Raw genomic sequence first — 13,947 nt, 5'->3', positions numbered from 1 at the left:
AAGGAAAAGAAAACAATCCAAGGTAGTTAAACCACCCCTTTATTTAAAAGCTAGCAATAGTTTTACAAATGTTAAGTCAATGAAAGCAAAAGGAAATAGTTCATCAAGGGCTGGAAAGGGGTAAGGGGTGGAGGTAACTGAATGAAATGGTCCTTTCATCCGCTGAATTTCTTTTCAGAAAATAAAAGTGCAACAGTTTTGCCAGGTGTTTTTTTTTTTTTTAAAGAGAGATGTTACTTGAAGGTTCTGAACCTCGCATTATGCAGTGAAATGCCCTACATTTTTCATTTATGGTCCTGGTCTGAAACTTCCTTTGCAACCAAAACTATAATCTACTGAGATGAAATGGCTGCCTGCTCTCTGCCAAGCCAAGTTGTTCAATGTAGACACTACATCCTTCTATGTGGACCCACCCCCCCCCCAGCTGCTGCTGCTGCCCAACAGTTTTATCTCCTGCGTCACAGCTCTGGCAGCAGGCTTGCTGGCTCTGCAGATCAGAGGCCCCAGTTTGCAACTCTCCATATGCAGGTCTCGTTTTTTTTTAATACATAAAGAAAGCACTGAACACAGCCACACTTCATGTGCAGAATCCCCCTGAGCTTTGACAAAATCTCAGTCCACTTTACACACCTAAGAAAGACAAATGCAAATCTATTTTCTTTTCCTCTGCAACCTTGGATAAAATGTAGGACAGGGTAGATTATCCAAACACTGTATCTCATTTCTTAGACAATAATCACTGGGCACTTTCTCAGCTAGTGACATCAATCACCGAGCCACTATTTCCTTTAAAGGGGCATTGTGTGGACTTGCAAGATCAGTTTAATCCAAACAATTGAGGTAGAGCAGATTGCTTCACACTTTCCTAGCTCCTGCCATACAAATAAAAGCAACTGGAGATCTGAAACACAATCAGTTTCATATGCAAAACTCCCACCTTCCAACAGAAATCCATTATTGTCATATCTCAAACACCATTTTGTGCATGAAAAAAGATTCTTATTGGCAACTGTCCAAAAGTTTGGAATCCAGTTTGACAAGGTTTTGGTGGCTCTTCAATTCTCTGTTCCAACATTTCAGATCTGTGCATAGTACTCTATAAAGACAACCGGCTGCAGTACGCATTTGAACTTAAATAGCAACACTGCATTAGCACCAATTCTCAACATATTCTTGAAAAGATATCCTAAATTCAAGGATCAACAAACAGTTTGATATTTGAGATGTTTATTATGGATAAATGCTAATTCTCAAGATAATTTAACCCACAGATGGTGCTTCTGCTATCTGCAAACCTTTATTTCAAATATTCACCAGGCTCCATTTTCCAAATTCTTACTTGAATATCTTGAACATTAAAAATGGAATATACATCACATTTATCTAGTGTTCACCTCATAAGGTCATGTGTTAGGATCAGAATTAGGCCATTCGCCCCATCGTCTATTCTGCCATTCAATTGCGGCTGATCTACCTCTCCCTCCTCATCCCACTCTCCTGCCTTCTCCCCATAACCCCTAACACCCGTAATAATCAACACTGAGTTGTTAAAACCTTTGAACACTACCATTATTTAATGTTCAGCTGCTGGACTCTTGAGCCAATAGTCTTTATCTCACAAAGAGTTCCTCTGTCAGATTAATGCAAATCTATAATTTGGAAAAGCAGACAGAGACAAAATCGGATTTTTCTAACCATGACTCTTTCCACGTCTTAAAACCTCTTTCCTTTTAATTCTTTCCCATTACTATCCTTTCGTGTAGCTGATGCCTGGCATCAATGAAAGCTGTAGTAAAAGGGTTAAGCACCTAGTGGAATTCAACTCTCACCTTTAAACTGTGATCTAAAACCTTAAATAAAACCAGGCATTTGCACAAAAAAAGTACCATCTGGTCACCTGGAATTTCTCTCAGAAGGTTTATCGTGGTTATATTCATTGGGGGTGGGAGGGAAGGAATGAGAATAGTACAGATGGAATTAAAATTTCCCCTGGTATAAAATGCCTACTAGTTCTGCACTGCAAAATGTTCCATAAAATCCTTAGAACATATGAATCCCTTAAAACAAGATGAAAACAAAATAAAACTAATAGTTCTGCAGCATGACCGACAAATACATCTCAAAACACCATAAGCAAAACAACGTGGCTAAGAAAGACAATGTATATGTACTTCTACTAACCCGATACAAAGAATCTGGACAGGCTTAAGCTTTACAGAAACATTTGATAAAGAACATGAATTAAAAACAATCACACAATATGTGCACGGCATTGTGTTCTTCACTATCATTCAACCATTGACCAGCAAATCTTTGAGCAGAATGAGAAACTTGCTATTCATTACGATCTGCAATAACAAACAGTCTTCATCTTCCAAATGGAAGCCATAAAACTCCAAACAATAATTCAAGATCTCAAGGTTCATAAAAGGATCTTATTTCCATTATCAAGGAGAAAAGACTTGAAACATTTTTTGCTAGCTTGCACACAAGCTGAAGGCTAATCATATTTATTTACATTGATTTAATCTGTCATTCTTAAGGATTTCATTTAGCTTACCATGAGGGATTTTATAATGACTGAAACTGTTCCAGCAGGCAGGATAAGACCAGTGTCTACACATGCTCTGAGATTCAGGAAGCACAATTAGGTAACAGCCATTACAGATCTCAACAGGCTGCATTCTTGGAGAGTCTTAACCACCATCTTGTGTTAATCTCATTGGAAAGAGCTCAAAAAAATAATTCATTGAACCAAGAACAAGTGATTGTTAAGCAGTCGAAGCCATGGACACAACAATCAATCATGTGGCTCAAATACCCACGGGGGACCTAATTTTTCATGCCTATTTTGCCAAATTCTAGGCACAAAACTTTCCGTTTGCAGTACCTCAGACAGAAGAACGGCATTTATACACTCCTTGCCAAGTCGCTTTGCCATACCTTCTTCTTGGGTGATAGCCCTCGATAGCTCACGTTGAAAAAGGGCGCAACAAACAGTCTCAAACCTCAGCTCTTCCCAGACTGAAGCTCTAGCCATTCAAGAACAGCTTGCAAAACTGTGACAGCAGCTTGGTGCATACAATGCTAAAGGTTGTGGGCAGATTAACAGGCTTGGAAATACAGATCCTTTGTCACAATGCATTCAGGTCCACCATGGAACAGAGATTGTGAATTAAAATTAATACATTGCAAAGGATGCAAAATGACTGTAAATAATGCAGTTTCAATTCAAATCAAAACATTAATGCATTTCTTTCATGGTATATGGGCATCACTGGAAATGTCAGCAAACAATGCTCATCCTGATTTGGCTTTGAGAAGTTGCAACTAATCCATCTTCTTTGGCATCACTGATTGCATTATCAATAAGTTACTTTTCTTTATGTTAATTCAGGGAGGTTTTTATTAAAGCCCACATTTCCTCACCTGTACGATCAGAAATGGAGATGTTGCTAGCGACTGTCCGCATTTCACTTTCACTATCAACTCCTCAGAAAATGAAGCAGTCCATACCATAACCATTAAGACATTGATGTCATTCAGACCTGGTCTGACAAGTGGCATGTTATTGGTGCTAGACTACGACCATCTCTATCTAACAAGAGAGATTATAGAGTACTAGATTTGGGACATCATGCTGCAGCTGTTCAAGACATTGGTAAGGCTACATATGGAGTACTGTATGCAGTTCATATGACAAAGGAGGATTAGGCCATTCAGCACATCTAGTCTGCGTCCACATTCAATTATGGCTGATCCATTTTTCCCTCCCTACCCCATTCTCCCGCCTTTTCTCCATAATCTTTGCCACCCTTACTATCAATCTCTGCTATAAAAATACCCAATAACTTGGTCTCCAAGGCAATGAATACCACAGACACCACCCTCTGGTTACAGAAATTCCTCGTCTCCATTCTAAATTAACGTCCTTTTATTCTGATGCTGTGCCCTCTGGTCTTAGACTCTCCCACTACTGGAAACATCCTCTCCACATCCACTTTATCTTGGGCTTTCATTATTCAGGAAGTTTCAATGAGATCCCCCTCATCTGGTCACCCTTCTATAGGAAGGGCGCCATTAAACTGGAAAAGGTGCAAAAAAAGATTTAGAAGGATGTTACCATGCCTGGAAGGTTTGAGTCATAAGGAAAGCATGGATAGACTTGGCCTTTTTTCCCCTGGAGCATAGAATGCTGTGGGGTGGTCTAAAAGAGATTTATAAAAACACGAGGGGCCTAGATAAGTAAATACCCAGTCTTTTCCCCAGAGTAGGGGAGTCAAAAGCTAAAGGGCACATGTTTAAGATAAGGGAATGGTTGAAAAGGGATTCAAGGGGCAACCTTTTTTTGCACCTTTTTGACACAAGTGATAGGTGCATGGAACGAGCTGCCACAGGAAGTGATAGAGACAAGTACAATTATGAGATTTAACAGATACATGTGGCAGGTATGTGGATGAGAAAGCTTTAATGTTGTATGGGCCAGGCACTGGAAAGTGGATCTAGCTCCTGGTAGGCAACTTGTGTAGGAAGGAACCGCAGATTCTGGTTTAAACTGAAGATAGGCACAAAAAGCTGGAGTAACTCGGTGGGACAGGCAACCTCTCTGGAGAAAAGGAATGGGTGACGTTTCTTCAGACTGGAGTCCGAAGTAGGGTCTCGACCTGAAACGTCACCCATTCCTTCTCTCCAGAGATGATGCCTCCCGGTGAGTTACTCTAGCTTTTTGTGTCAATCTCCTGGTAAGCAACTTGTTGTCATGAACGAGTTGGACTGAAGGGCCTGTTTCCATGCTTTACAACTATGATTCTATAGCCAGCTACCAATTAAATCCAATGGCTTATCATTGTTGAACCTTCCAACATCCGCAGGGTTTGGGGGCAAGTGTAAAGATGAGAGGGAAAATAAGTGGGATGGGCAAATCAAAGGTTGTGTATTCTATAATGAATGGTTCAAGTCCTCCAAAAAGGGCTTACAACAAAGACAAACCGCATCAAAGTGTAATGGTACACTCTCCACTTGTTAGCAACCTACAAAGCTCAACCCCATCCAGGACAAAGCAGTCCTTGCCCTCCCCCCCCCCCCCCCCCAACACCCACCACCCTTGTACCATTTGAACATGACAAAGCACATTGCAGTTTCTTGCTGAGCCTACACCAACACCATGACCCATACACCAAGGAGATCAAGGGCAAAAGATGCATATCTCTCTCTCCACGTCACTCTGTTTCTCAACGGGGGAATATATCTCCTCATCAACAATCAGGACTGAACCTTGGAGCTCCCTACCCAACATCCCAAAGCACCTTCACCATGACAGCAGCAGCTATAGAAAGTAGCCCAGCAGCACCTTCTCAAGGACAATTGCAGTGGCCATTCACCAGTGATGCCCATAAATAAATGAAAATAAACAAATAGTTTGAGGCAACCTTTTTAAAAACAATCACATTTGAATAACAGTTTTAACCCACATAAAAGCTCTTGTAAACTAGGAACAGTCCTGCGGCAGCGATCAGTCAACAAGATGTGGAAAATCCTAATAATTCTCAAGAGGAAATGACTACTGTAGTTCAGAAGCTAGCCAGCAATAACACCATAGTACAGAAATATCTAAGCTTTGTTCACTAGGATTTTCTTCCAGGTTTTTAAAAAGTTGCAAAATTGCAGCCCATTACTCAAAATATCTCATGCAGTGCTTGCAAACGTAGTTCACGTTCCACAAGCTAGATTCTTGGATGAGCCGTGAGCTCGACCAACCTTCTCTCAAAATAAATTCCACCCTGTGACCTGACTTGGTTTTATTTCCAGTCACAAGTTGCCTTGCAGAGACAGAAGTTCTACAGACACTGCAAAAGTGCATGAGAAATCCTTGGTAAGCATTCTACCCGTTACCAATATTCCTTCTGTGCTTTTAAATTATGAGGATACAGAGCAGAGACAGACGGTCTCTGTAACTTTCTGGAAGTTTCCATGCTCTCCCACCAAATTAAACAGAAGCAGCTTTGAAAAATACAGACTCCTGAAGTCCAAATCCCCATTCCTTCTAGAATCTCTTCATAAAAACCACCAGCATTTTCCAAAACAATCTCTTTTTCACTAGAGCATATATACAAAAATGTAACATGCTTCCTCCCAACAGAAATAACTGTTGATCATTTGAAATCTTGGAATTCATAACCTAATATACGTCTACTAATATTAAATTTACACCAACACATTTAAATAAAAATCTATGCATGGTACTTATTTCGAGTGAAGTCCACATCAAGCCAGATTCATAATAGCCTTTGATCCAGCATTTTGTGAAGTAAATATTCGAGATACCTCCCACAATACAGCAAACAAGTGCTTCTAGCCATAAATGGACCAACAAGTCTCAAAACATCAACAATAGTTATTATTTGTAAATTTCCCCGGTGTGGGACAAGTAAAGGAATATATTATTATTTGATTCCTAAACTATCCTTCACTTGTCATTATATTTTGAGATACTCCTATACAACCAGAAGATTGAAGCACAGTAGATATTTCCTTTTAATAAAATCATTTAATAAAATCCTTAAAAATAATTTGCAAGATTCCCATAGAAGTGTATTTAAATAAACAAGGCCATCTTGTTATTGTTTTAAATGACACCAATCCAGAACACTTTCACACTTCCAGTAAAGCTTTGGTAGCTCTCCATTGTGACGTTCAATAAATTGTGGTCTTCAAATCAGAAATGGAGAAATAAACCACTTAACTATCTACCCTTACAAAGGAAAACAGTGAAGAATATCCAACATAGATTCTTAACATTGCAATTTAATTTCAAACGGGAAGATTCAACCAACAATTAAGCATAATTTGCTCCAGGAAATTTTCAACATGAGCTTCTCCATTGAAATGGATGACAGGAAATGCCAGAGATTTACAGCTGTTCTGGTTCTGACGCTGGAGGTTTAGGATCCAATGGTCATCGCTCCACAACCAGTGGAACCAAATTGATTCATGGTCATAGCATACCTCCCCATCCAACCACCAACAGCTCCACGCTATAGCCATCATCCTCAAGGAGATCACAATTGGCCAGCTCTACATTAAAGCTAGAAACGACATCTCGACATGGCAGCCTCTATACTGACAATATCCTTGATGAGACATTCTTCCAGAGTACACCCTTCTTAGTTACAACCAATCACAAATGAAGTCATTTTCCTCAGCAACATATTTTAAAATACCATATATATTTAAGGTGAAAATATGTGATCTGCTCCTCACATTAGAATAATCCAAGGTCTTGAATTTAATGGTCATCTAATACTCATGATTCAGCACTTTGATTTTTGAAGTACACACTCTGTTGCCAGCATTAACAATAAAGTCTGAGAAAGCACATGAAATAAAAATCTCAATCACTGACACTTTTTTTTAAGGTTCATTTAAAATCCATCCAGCCCATGGAAGCAAAACCACATTCCTCTCATATTTCTGCAAACCTTGCCTTAACTGTAGCTGAACAACAAGAGAAGAATATCTAAAAAACAATCAAACTCAACAAGCGAGGTTCTTAGAATGCATTATGCCTAAGCCCGAAGATTCTTCAAGACCAAAGGCTTCTCTGTCCTTGAGGTTTCACAGGAATCATGAACAGACAACCACATTCTGAACTGTCCCTTTTAGTCCATCTTTCCATATCACAGCCTGGGGAGCAGAACTAATTTCACATTTCCCAACAAATGTAAGATCCTTTAGAAATCAACCAACATCATAAATAAAAATCTGCCTGGCCACAAAAGAGAATACCAAGAACCTAATGTCACAATAAAATCAAATTGGGAAGTTAAAAACATAATAATTAATGCAAAAAAATATATATTTCCCTTACCAAGGTATCTCAATTTCCTGCAGAATTCAGGCTTCTTCTCCACCATTTTCTATGTGCTTCTAAAGGACAATGACATGGGCCTACCTGAATACAAGTGCTCGCAAGAGGGATCTCTAGCGCTTACAGTAGCAGCAACATCTAAAGGCTCTCTGAGCAATCGCCCTTCTCTTTCACACACACACACAACTCATTCCCTGGAGCAGGCTTTGAAAAACATGGCTTCACATCAGACTAGAGGAGGAGTCATTTCTCCATGGTCCCTCCTGGGGAGGGAAGAGAGTCCTCCTGTACTCAACAGTAACAAACACACACACAAAAAAAACCTTCTGCAAACCAGAGACACAGATCTTGAAGAGAGGGGGGGGGGGGGGGGGGGGGGAGCCACGAGGATCTATTGCAGATTCAGGAAAGAAACTAAAGCGAAAAGGAGGGGGGGGGGGGAGAGGAGAGAGGTGGCCCATGAGGAAGTGCAATGGTTTCCAGCCCAGCCGCTGCCTTTTGTGTCTAGTCTTGGACCAGATACACAGCGATCAGGAGAAGCTTTCTTTATATTTTAAGTGAAAAGAGAAGAAACTGATGCTCACAAAGGAGAAAGAAAGAAACAAAAGACCAGCTAAAGCTCTCCTCGGTCGCAATGGCTCCTCCGTCAGCTTGCAGAGAGAGAAAGAGAGAGAGAAAGAGAGAGAGAGAGAGAGGGGGAGAAGCACTTTCCTTTCTCAACTCAGAGAAACATTCAATAAAACAAAGCAACAAAGACACCACTCACCTCCTGCGCGGCTACAATGTCTCGAGAGAGACTCTCTCTTCCTGGAAACCCACAAGATTCATGCAAAGAGGAGCAAATAAAGACAATATTAGGAGGTTTAAAGAGCTGTGGCTGTAGCTCCGCGCTGGCTCCTAGTTCTCCAGCCTCTCTCCATGCACAAGGCAGTCCCAGCACCAATGCAAGACAGAGGCACTCGCACACACACCGCTCTCTCTCTCTCTCTCTCTCTCTCACACGTTCACATCTCCACACAGGCTCTAACTCATTAATCTTCAACACCAACATTATTCCCGTCGGCATTCACTTACACACAAGGAGGATGTCCTTCTGTCTTCCAACACCCCACCCCCAAAGGCGAGCCCAGAGCCTTTTCTCTCTCTTGCTGCCTGCTCTATATTGAAAGTTCCTCCACCACTACCATCACCTTCTTCTTCTTCTCCTTCTTCGTCGTCCAACCCCCCACCGTCCCTGGCTTTACAGGGTTCTCAGAGGGCGGGGGGGAGGGAGGGAGAAGTCTACAGGATCCGCATCCTTTCAAAGAAATGATGACCAGATCTGTGTGGCGGGCACCACCAGATGAAAGGAGGAAGAAAGAAGGCAGAGAGAGAGAGAAAGAAAAGTTGATGACAAAGGGGGTGTTAAAGAGTTGAGAGCAGACCAGCCACAGGGGGGAGAAGGACTAAGCTTCCTCAAGGCACTGTGCCAAGCTAACAGGTGCCAGGGACAATCATTGCAACCCAATTTGGGAGGGGGACATGCTTCACATCACTAATCAGGAGAAGGAAAACAAAGTTTGCATCTGCTCTATAGATAATTACCTCTTTGCAAGCTCAGGCATTGCTGAACATTTGGAAACCTCTCTGGTCCCCCCCTCCACCCCCTCCAACCCCCCTCCCTCATTTTAACACCCAGATAAATAAAGACCAGCAAAATAATATCTCAGCCATCTAAGAGGTTCTAGGCATGGCTAGGTGACTTTCTGTTTTAAAAATAAAAACTTCTCTTCCCTTCCCTGCTGGTGAAGTGAACTAGTCTGTGACGTAAGCCCCTGCCCAAATAGATACATTGAGGAGCTTCTGCCCAACTCTTGGTGTTTTTCTAGCAGTTAATGCCCTCGACATCTGGCTGCTTATAAACAACCACCACCCTAACCCCCCCACCCACCCACCCTCCCTTCCTTCCTTCCAAAGCATCCAGTTTCTCCTCACCTTCCCCCACCCTCCAATACAAAATCCCCAGCCAGCCAGCCAGCCTTCTCACTGTCTGGAGTGCAGGCTGAGCTGGTGAATGTAGGGGATGTGAAGAACATTAATCACCCACAGTAAACAAGGCAAAGAGTTTGCATTGTGCGGAGCAGCGGCAACCGGGCTTTGGCGTTTGCTTTTTCTCTCTCTGCTGGTATCTGTCTATCTGCTGAGGGCAGAACATTTGCAAAGCAGCAGAGCTTCAGGCAGTCTGTGATCTAAATGCCGGGGTAGGGCTCTCGTGGGGGAGGGGGGTGGGCGAGCGATGGCAGAAAGCCTTTGAAGCGTCGCAGATCAGATGAGTCTGTGATTGCTGGGGCAAGAAATAAAAGAGGAGAGAAGTCGCCAGAGCAGAAGAATCCATCTCCTCCTCGCGACTGCATTTATCTTTTGTCTCCCAGCCCTTCCACTTTGTTTAAGAATTGTGATCGCTTTACCAGTGTAGGTGACATTATGTTTGAGCTGGGAGGCCATGCCTGGCACGGAATAAAACTCTATAATGGTTTCCCCGCAGAAAATGGAAAACATAGAAGCGTTTCCCGCCACACACTTATACGTGCAAAGATGCGCATCCACACAGGCGTGCAACATTTACACGTGCACACGCAAGCAGACACGCGTGTCTCCAGATGCGGACACATCTGCACATGCAGCCACAACTTGCACGTGCACATTTATGCACACACACACATCTGCATGCATTTATACACAAATAATCCCTTGAGATCGAGAATGACATGTTCTCAGTCCTGCAGTTCCCAGCCCTGCAGTTCCCAAATGAGTGATAAGGCTAATGTGGGATCTGCAGATTCTGCCACTGGTGGTGCTTGATGGGGTGGGCTGGTGGCCAGTGTGACTGGGGGTGAGCTGCTTCCACAGGGCTTCTGTGTCTTCCCAACTAGTAGATTGAAGGTTCTTGAAGCTATCATTTTCTACTTTGAGCAATAATGGACCAAGGATTCCCGAATGTCAGTGAGAATGATACACATTTGACACAAGGCTTGGGAACATCATTGATTTTTTTTGTTGTTGCTGCAGTTATGGAAATCTGAATTTCTTCAGATGGCCAAAGTTTATGTTTGTGCACTGAAGATGATGTTGAGATTCATTGTTGTTGATTCCCTTCATTAAATAAGTCCCAAAATATGGGATGAAATCATGATAGATGATTTTCAGTGACTCATCATAGACCTGTATTATTGGGTCCTGGTATTGTACAGGAGAGGCCACTTTCTCCTATGCTTCAAATATAAGACCTCAGATGCTTCGATGAATGAGTCAAGCATGTCTTCAAGCTCAGCCTATGAAAATGCATGCAAGGACTAGAGCTCATTGACTCATGTCAATGGCGGAGGAGTCTGCTTCTTGACCAATAATAACTGGTGTAATCCTGGAAATATTAAGACGCTTTCTCGTTCCTGCTCGCCGGACCTGGAACATCTAACTATCTTATGCCGACCATTCTACCTACCCCGGGAGTTCAGCTCGGTGATCATCACAGCCGTCTATATCCCACCGCATGCGGACACCGACGTGGCACTGTCCACCCTACACGATGTGTTGTGTCAACACCAAAACAAGAACCCTGATGCGGCTGTGCTGGTGGCTGGAGACTTCAATAGGAGAAATCTCAAAAAGGTCATGCCCAACTTCTACCAACACATCACGTGTGTCACCAGGGGGGAAAGAACTTTGGACCACTGCTACACGCCGTTCAGGAAAGGCTACAAGGCCGTTTCTCTCCCTCCTTTTGGGAAATCTGACCACGCTGCCATTTTCCTGCTGCCGAAGTACAAACAACGGATAGTACGGGAAGCGACAGTGACGAGGGACGTAAAGCAGTGGGCTGACCATTCAGAGGCCATGCTGCAGGATGCACTGAGCGAAGTCGACTGGAACATGTTCCAAGCAAGTTCCAGAGACGTAAATGAGTTTGCGGAAGCGGTTACGGACTTCATTGCCACAATAGCCGATACCATCATCCCCACGGTAAGGGTCAGTATCTTCCCTAACCAAAAACCCTGGGTGGACAGGTCTATTCGCGTGGCCTTGAATGCTCGCACCGCTGCTTACAACTCCGGTCTGGCATCCGGCAATATGGACAACTACAAGGGAGAGTCCTACCGACTGCGAAGGGCAGTGAAGGATGCAAAAAGGAGGTACCGGGACAAGATGTAGTCACAGATGGAGCAGCAGGGCACCAGGCGCCTTTGGCAGGGGCTACGGACTATAACTAGCTACAGGTCCAGCACCCCCTCAACCGGAAGTGCCGGCTCCTCCTTAGCTGATGACCTGAACTCTTTTTATGCACGGTTTGAGACGGGTAACACCACCAGCTCGCCGTCTAAAAACAGCACTGAGGGGGCGCTGGCTAGCGAGGCTGGAGGGGGATCCACCGCCGGGGATGTGCACACATTCTCGGTGTCCGAGCATGAGGTGAGGTGGGCTCTGACGCGTGTGAACACGAGGAAAGCTGGAGGCCCAGATGGTATATCTGGGCGAGTACTAAAGTCTTGTGCTATTCAGCTTGCTCCAGTGCTCACCACAATATTCAACCTCTCCTTGGCAAAGTCCGTGGTCCCTGCATGCTTCAAAAGATCCATCATTGTACCGGTGCCAAAGAATGCCTCTCCAGCGTGTTTAAATGACTACCGACCGGTGGCCCTCACCTCGGTTGTCATGAAATGCTTTGAGAGGCTAGTCAAGAAGCACATCTGCGCCCTCCTTCCTCGCAACATGGACCCACTACAGTTCGCATACCGTCCGAACAGGTCCACGGATTATGCGGTCTCCCAGGTTCTACACTCTGCTCTCTCTCATCTGGACAGCCAGAGGGGCTATGTGAGGATGCTGTTCATTGACTTTAGTTCAGCATTCAACACAATAGTCCCCAGCAGACTTGTTGAGAAGCTGCTGGAACTGGGGCTTAGCACCCCTCTGTGTGCCTGGGTCCTGGACTTTCTCACTGCCAGGCCCCAAGTGGTCAGGATGGGGGAACACACATCTAGCTCCCTCACCCTGAACATAGGATCCCCCCAGAGCTGCGTCCTTAGCCCCCTACTGTACTCCCTGTACACACATGACTGTGGGGCCAGGTTCAGCTCAAACTCCATCATCAAGTTTGCTGATGACACTGTGGTGGTGGGCCGGATCTCCAACAACGATGAGAAGGCCTACCGAGAGGAGGTGGCTGACCTGGCACTCTGGCGTCAGGACAATAGCCTCCTCTTGAATGTCACTAAAACAAAGGAGCTGATTGTGGACTTCAGAAGGGCTAAACATCCAAGGACGTACACGCCACTGGAGATAAATGGGTCTATTGTGGATAGGGTGAGCAGTTTTAAATACGTGGGAGTCCGCATCGCAGAGGATCTGACGTGGGCAACGCACATTGCCGCACTGGTGAGTAAGGCTAAGCAGCGCCTTTACCACCTTAGACAACTGAGGAAATTCAGAGTGTCTCTGAGGATCCTTCATTGCTTCTACTCTGGGGCTGTAGAGAGCATCCTGTCCGGCAACATTACAGTCTGGTTTGGGAACAGCTCTGCCCAGGACAGGATGGCCCTGCAGAGAGTAGTGCGTTCGGCAGAACGCACCATGGGAACTACACTCGTCCCCCTGCAGGATCTATACATCAGGAGGTGCAGATCCAGAGCAAGCAAGATCATGAGGGACCCCTGCCACCCCAGTAACGGACTGTTCCAGATGCTACGATCAGGCAAACGCCTCCGCTGTCACGCTGTGAAAACGGAGAGGATGAGACGGAGCTTCTTCCCACAGGCCATCAGGACTGTCAACTTTTATAACCCCAGAGACTAAATTTTTGTCGACACTAATAGTAACTTATTAACTTTATTTATATGCTGTAACTGTAATTCTTTTTGTGCACAACCCGCAGGCATTGCCACTTTCATTTCACTGCACATCGTGTATGTGTATGTGACAAATAAATTTGACTTGACTTGACTTGATGTTGTGGTAATCCTAGTTCTAGGTGTGAGACCAAGTACGTTGAACAGAACATTTGTCCTGTGGATGATTCCTCCAGCAGGAAACATGTTGAAAGTGAG

The 13,947-nt window shown here is 44.0% G+C and overlaps 1 protein-coding gene across 9 annotated transcripts in view; it reads right to left on the bottom strand.

The window, feature by feature from the left end:
* The window catches only part of znf462 (zinc finger protein 462), a 132,908-nt gene extending 123,752 nt beyond the window's left edge, over nt 1-9,156 (bottom strand). For 3 of the 9 annotated variants that reach the window (XM_078395630.1, XM_078395634.1, XM_078395632.1), the window contains exon 1: nt 7,868-8,088. The gene's annotated coding sequence lies outside the window, so the exon portion shown is untranslated. Of the gene's footprint in view, nt 1-7,005; nt 7,047-7,867; nt 8,089-8,451; nt 8,509-8,633; nt 8,848-8,941 lie in introns of those variants that run through there. The other 6 variants (XM_078395615.1, XM_078395611.1, XM_078395619.1 and 3 more) reach the window with 6 other exon arrangements.
* Between the last annotated feature and the right edge of the window lie 4,791 nt (nt 9,157-13,947).

Source organism: Rhinoraja longicauda, chromosome 3 (genome assembly GCF_053455715.1).
Source record: "Rhinoraja longicauda isolate Sanriku21f chromosome 3, sRhiLon1.1, whole genome shotgun sequence".
Lineage (NCBI taxonomy): Eukaryota > Metazoa > Chordata > Chondrichthyes > Rajiformes > Arhynchobatidae > Rhinoraja > Rhinoraja longicauda.
The sequence above is the reverse complement of the archived record's forward strand: the minus strand, read 5'-3'. Positions and strand labels throughout refer to the sequence as shown.